Source organism: Dicentrarchus labrax, unplaced genomic scaffold (genome assembly GCF_905237075.1).
Source record: "Dicentrarchus labrax unplaced genomic scaffold, dlabrax2021, whole genome shotgun sequence".
NCBI lineage: Eukaryota > Metazoa > Chordata > Actinopteri > Moronidae > Dicentrarchus > Dicentrarchus labrax.
The window spans coordinates 3185345-3191703 of NW_026136721.1; positions in this window are offsets into that span (position 1 = coordinate 3185345).

Genomic DNA, 6359 nt, shown 5'->3' on the forward strand with positions numbered 1-6359 from the left:
GTGCCTTACGTTCTAAAACCAGCTACTGGAGCTGAGTTGCACACAACGCCATCAGCCGGCTGGAGTAAAGCTGAGACAACCAGTTCACGCCGCTGGAACTTCTCCTGCAACGTTCTTTGATCTGAACTGAGCTTTATAGCTTGTTCACACTGCATGCTCTCAGTGTAAGCATCGCGTGCATGGGAGACGCAGATGCCACACGCTGCTCAGGCGGCCTATGTGAACAGGGTGTTTAAATCCAGACTGAAAACTTTGTTATTCTCAAGCGCTTTTACCGCAGTAGTTTTAAAACCCAAGGACTTATTATTATTGTGCCTTTGCTGTTTTTATTTATTTATTTTTTATTCTTTTACCTTCATTTTACCTCTTTTTATAATTCTATTATTTCAAATATTAACCTTAAATGTACCTCTGTGTAGGAAAAGTGCTTTATGAATAAACTGCTTGCCTTGCCTACAAGTGGTGATTATCTGCTCTCAGATTATTCCTTTTTTGCACCATTCTAACTTTTCCCTTTGCTATTTAAAGAGGAGAGAAATATTCATTAATGTTAAGCAAAGTAAAACACAGGTCGTTTGAACAATCAATGCCGGTGTTTCGTTCCTCTGCTGAGGACAGTCTCCATTTCAGGCAAGAAATAGGTCATGCAGCTGCTCAATCACGCTTAATTTTAGCTCTACAACGCCCAGTTTAACTAGCTGTTAATCAGGTTGTCGTTAACTTCGCCGCTCACCGCTCCCTATGGCTCTCTGATTGGACCGGCATCCAGCTGCCAAGCTCCATCAAGACTGAAATCTCACTGTGAAAATTGAGCCTCTTAAGAGTTTGCCAGACTAATGTGAGCAAGACATTATGTTTTCTACATTTGGCCTTTTAATGGGCCAAGGAAAGACCATCGATTACATCTGTTTCCTGATTTGTTTCTCTTTCTACTTTTCATCTGCCACATCCACTATCGCCCCTCAGTCTGATGCAATCTCTGCCTGTTGTTGTTTTCTCTGCTCTTTGACATGTGCCTTGTCACATTTGACGTCCATCCATCTTGTACAGGACTTTTAATTTCCTTTCACTCCATTTCACTGTCCTTTCACTTTTTATTTCCTTTCACAGCTGGATGTGGCTGGAGGATAGTAGAAAATAAGACTACTCCACACTAAGCTGGCTCGACCTGGAAATGCTGCTCACATGGTGCTGTTTACATGGTGCTGTTTTCAGGTTGTTTCGGTGAAGATCTTCGCCCTATTATGACTATATAATAGGAAAATTGTTAAATATCTTCTGTTCTGGTTGGCAGACAACAAAAGGGTACTCTGCTGGTTCTCTGGTTCAAGAATAAGGCTGGCAGGCTCAGACTCCAAACGATGTAAGATTTCCTACTTAATATCTGTTTCTTAGATGTGTAACGGCTTATTGTATGTTCTTGGAAGAAAAAAACAATCTGTGGAAGAAATTAAGAATTTCCTTTTCCCCTAGAAAGATAAGATTATTCACAAAAAACCTGATAAATTGTGGAAAAGCTGGAATTATTTCTATGATTTCCTGGAAGATAATGACATAAAATGATGGATGGCATAAAGAACTCATCTATCTGCTGATGGGGCTGTTTTCTTTTGGTTCCCTTTTTATATGAATTATATATATTTTTAAGTTTCTATATGTACTTTCTGTTTTGACTGTTTTTGGCTGCTTGTTTTTTTCCTCCTTAGTTTTATAATTGTTCATATTATGTTTGTTTGTCAGTGTTATACATTTTATTGTCTGCCTTTCTGCAAAATACAATGAAGAGAAGAAAAAACAGCTGCTCACTGTAGTTTCTATCAAACAGACCAGAGGAAGCTTTTGTTAGGGACTATTTACAGCACTAGTCTATGAGCCGGCTCTGTCTGAGAGCAGATTTCTTTCTTTCTTTGTTTTGTTTTTTAAATAACTTAATAAAAATAGAATAATAAGTTGATCCTATAACAGATTTGTTAAATACAATCCAATGTAATAACATTAAGACACAAGGATGGTGAGTCTAGTTGCCAACATACGTTCAATAAACATGTTATAAGGTTTGAAGTTTGAAAATTATTTAATGTTTTTCTACCAAGCATAATGTAAAATTATGATATTCTGGAAATGATCAAGTTTAGCCTAATTACACTGAATAATTTAAGTAATAATGTATATGAGCACTGCACACATTGTAGGTCAGATGAAGAGCCGTTTTGGAGCCCAAAGATCTGGATCACTAAAAAGAAACTGAATTTGCATCACTATCATCCACATTTGGTGCTCCAGTGAGTATTTAGGGCAAGCAGGACGGTGTATGTGGGATTGAGTCAAAATAAACCACAGTGTGTTCGTGGTATCGAAGGAACGTGTCAGCCAGTGCAACAGTGTGACTCACTGATGTGTTTTTAATAGTTTGTGGACAACTATGGAGCTCTGTGACACAGAGGAAGAAGATAAATCAGGCTTTGATCCACCCTTACTGGGATCTGTCCATGGTTGGTCTTGGTCTTTTCATGGGAACTGTTGACAGTTAGAAAATTAGAGATAATATCAGCAGACTACTCCTTTAAAGCTCTGCTCAGTCCCCTCACACTCCCTGGGATCACAGATAATGCTTTACAGACAAAAGGACCAGCGTGTAAGATTTAGTGCAACCAACTACGACAGTGACATCTTTACATGAATGCACGAGTCATAATAATCTGAAATATGATTGAACTGAACTGAGAACTTAATATTTGACTTTACTTTTATTATTTTAAGTACATTTTCCTGATTGTGGAGGATTTAGTGCTGTCTAGCGGTGTGGTTGCAGATTGCAACTCTTTCGCTTCATCCTTCCCCTTCCGAGTGCGAAGGAGAAACTACAGTGGCAGCGAAACGCACAAAAAACCATCAATCCAGAGTCAGTGTTCAGTAGAGAGGACCCACTCCCTCTGTAGGTAAAAACTGCTCTATGTAAGGTAACAAAAACACAAACATTCTTATACACTAATGAAAACATAACTATGAATATTATATTTCATTCTTGCCCATAGATCCTCCTAAATGTCACACACTGGACCTTTAAGGTTTCTCATTTACATATTTTTCCATTTCTGTTGTCAGTTAAAAATCTCCAATCACACAGGCGAGCGTTCATGTAACTTAGTTATATAATCAGGATTTAAAAAAGGTAACAGTAATCCATTACAGATATAGAAAAAAAGATGTAATTGGATTACAGTTAGAGTTACATTCAGTAAAAATGGGGATTAGAACGATATCCTACCACACGTGTGCAGCGCGAACACATTACAACACTTCATCAGCATCACAACTGCTCATTAGCCACTTATCAGGGCCTCTAGTGAGAAAAACGCTTCCACTCGGTGGAAATGTTGCCGTTGTTTAAAGCAGTAAAGGGAACAGCGTCACAGCACAGTGCATGTTCTGCCTTCCAGCTGTGAAAATGCTCTACAGGCTACTGCCTGAATTCACTGCATGAAAGTTTTCTTTAAAAATAGACTGATTTTTGATGCTTAAGATGACATTGTTCCATTGTCTTATAGAGCATGTTAAAGTCATGATTGATATTTCTTTTCCCTTGTCTTTATTTGCGTATCTGTTACCAAAAGATAATACATGCTACCTAACAACCAGACAACAGCTCAGTGTGTTGACACAAATGAACGGTATGTGATCGGCTCCACTGACATGTAAAGTGAGTGTGTGTGGTACTGTGTGTGTTAGAGGAGACAGAAAGTTTACTGCCAGAAAGTCTGAGCAGGTTTAAGGAGTATTTCTGGTTGTCTCATCCACAGTAAAGAGAGGCCAAAGCAGAGGGCAAAATATACGTTTTTATATGCATCTGGCTCAGTGTGGATGGAGAGAGAGAGAGACATAGAAGGAAGGAGGCTGGTGTGAGTCAGGCATCAGCTAACCACAGGGAAGGGAAAGATGGGGGAGGAGGGAAGAGATAGGAAGGCAAAAGGGAGGGGGAGGAGAGGAGGAATCTGGGAATGTTTTAAGCTTGGTTTTAATCTGGAACGAAGACAGAGAGGGAAAGAGGCAGAGAGGGACTGGGCATTACATGCTACACTACACAGAGAGGTCACCGCATCGCCTGGAGGGCTGGGAGGCTGAGAGAGGGAGAGAGAGAGAGAGAGGGAGAGAGAGGTAGAGAGAGGGAGGGAGGAAAGTGAAAGAGAGAGAGGATGGGGGAAAAGGAAGACGAGGAGACGAATGACAAACTGTCAGGTGTGGAGGGATGATGAAGTGTAAGAGGGGGGAAGAGTGTGTGTGTGTGTGTGTGTGTGTGTGTGTGTGTGTGTGTGTGTGTGTGTGTGTGTGTGTGTGTGCATGTGTGTGCGTGAGGGGTGGGGGAGATTTCAACTTGATGTCCTCTCCATGTCATCCTCACCCTCCTCCCCTGTGACGCTGCAGCGCTGAGGGCAGCTTTTGCTGAGTGGCCACTCGCTCGCCCCGGGAGCAGGAGTGAGATACACAGCCCCCTCCTCCCCCGCGTGCCCACCGGGAGCCTTGGCATCATTCGCCCCGTGGGTGCAAGATCCTCTAATTGAGATCAAAGGGATGCCCTTGACGCAGAGCAGGCGGCGCAGGGGCAGCACGGTGGGGCGTGTCGCCTCCATGTGGCCACTCAAAGACACTGCAACTCAGATAAAGGTGAAGAAAACTAGTTTAGTTTTTTAATGGAAGGAACAAAAGCCTTCAAATGAGGATGCTCAGTGGGACCTTCAGATTGTTGGAATTAGACTGAATGAGCTTCAAGAGGCTTTGGGGTCACTGGGATCAATGAACGGTGTATAAATCAACAGTTAACACAAGCTCTGTGAAAAGAAGAAATTAATTATGAACTTCAAAGAATGTCAAAAATTATTTCTGTTTCCCATCTCTGAAAATGTAATAACACAGATATTCAACAAAAAGAAAAGAAAATGCTGTTAGAGGTTTTTCTTCATTTAGTTCTTCAGCAAAAATTTTAAGCACTGTGGCCGCCCTTGAGGAGGAAGCTTTACAAACGGATGAAAGAAAAGAATTCACCTCATAGTATCAGAAATCCTTGAACGGATGCTTAAACATAAGAGAAATGTTTGTAGATGCTTTCACTGTTGGACAGAGTTAATACCTTTTCTACACTTTTGTAATGCTCCCAAATGTTTTAATTAATATTAACACACGGCTGGAATGTCTTTCAAACTGGCCTTATACTGCTTTTCTTAAACATTTCAAGTTGTTAATACACAATTTAAATTTTCTAAAAGTGCAAGTGGAACTTTAAAGCCCCCAATAACCGGTGTGTTTTATTTTTACTCTTACAATGGTTCCTTTGAGTGTGAGTGAAGTCGCTCGTAGTGACCCCACGTAGAAATATGGAGCACAGTTCATTATCGAGGAACGGCGGCATGGAATTCACTACAACGTTTTTCAATTTCAGAAAGTAATACAGCCTGCTTTAACAAAAAGGTTGTGTTTGTTTACTCCAAGGTTATTACAGTTCAAGCTAAACTTCACTTTAGTTAACTGAAACTGAAAACATATTGTTCGAAAATACACAGTAAATGTCAACGCAACAAGAACGAGGAGGCATCGGTTCATATGTTTATTGAGTCAACGCGTTTGTATTGTAATACGTATTCTTCACAACTTCTGAAATATTGCCCCTGACAAAATGTTATAATAAAAAATAAAACCAAAAAAAACTTTTACTATTGACACTAACTTAGTTTTGTAACTTACAGAAACATCCCTGATTAAGTTTTTACTGGATTTTATGGATTTTTTTTCACAGTACAAATAAAAATTACAAAATTAAGTCAGTATCACTAAAAATTACTAAAGCTACTTTTTAACTTAATAAAATTTAGTTAGTTTTACTTAGTTAACTTAATTTTATATGTAATCAGTTTCAACAATTTTATTTGTTAAATGAACTTATCTGGTTTTACAGTGTGAAACTATACACATCTGTTAAACATTCACAAACAATGTATTTTGTTTGTTTTCTCATGAAATTCTCTCATAGCAACCCAAGTATGATTTTTATGCTTATGTTTTGGTCTTTGGTTCCCAACCTTTTTCCTTAAGGAACCCTCTTTTTATCATTCAGTACACTGACTCAGTGACATATTTTATGGATATTTCATATTTTATTAAAACTATCCAATGAACCCAAACAGTGAACTCAGTAACTGCAGGAAGTTTGTGTAAAATTTGTGATTTTGGAGAATTTTAAGGAAGATTTTTTCCTGTTTATGGAACTTTTTATACAATTCTGTCTGTATTATGTATTTTTATTTAATTTAATTTTTTAACAATCAAAAAGTGTTTAGATTTGGTTTAATTTATAAATGTTTCCCTTG